The sequence below is a fragment of the Metarhizium album genome, assembly GCF_000804445.1.
Source record: "Metarhizium album ARSEF 1941 chromosome Unknown scaffold_45, whole genome shotgun sequence".
Lineage (NCBI taxonomy): Eukaryota > Fungi > Ascomycota > Sordariomycetes > Hypocreales > Clavicipitaceae > Metarhizium > Metarhizium album.
The window spans coordinates 106,973-107,471 of NW_024467619.1; positions in this window are offsets into that span (position 1 = coordinate 106,973).

Consider the following 499-nt stretch of genomic DNA (forward strand, 5'->3'; position numbering starts at 1 on the left):
GCAATATTTATATTATAGCTTAAGTAAATATTATATCTAAGAGTATACTTTATATATACTAAAATGGCTTTAACTAGCTGCTATAAAATAAGTTATAATAATAAAGAACTTATTAAAGAATAGTACTACTAAGGCTAAGTTAGAAAATAATAAGTCTTTATAATAAGACTTTTATTAAAAGTATAGTACTATATAATAACTAATATACTTACTATATAAATAGACTAAATATAAAGGTTAAATAAAACTAATTTAAAAATAAATATAATACTTTTTCTTATTTTTATTTTAGTTAATAAACTTAAGTTTATTAATACTTAAGTAGATATAAGCTATAATTATTATATAGTTATAAGTAAAAAGTATATATAGTAGTATAAACTATAGTAAATACTACTAAAGAAAGTATGCTAAATTTATACTATAGTTAAAACTAAGTAAAGTAGTTATTAATAGTATAAGTTATACTTATTTATATTCTACTTAGTAAGATTCTAGG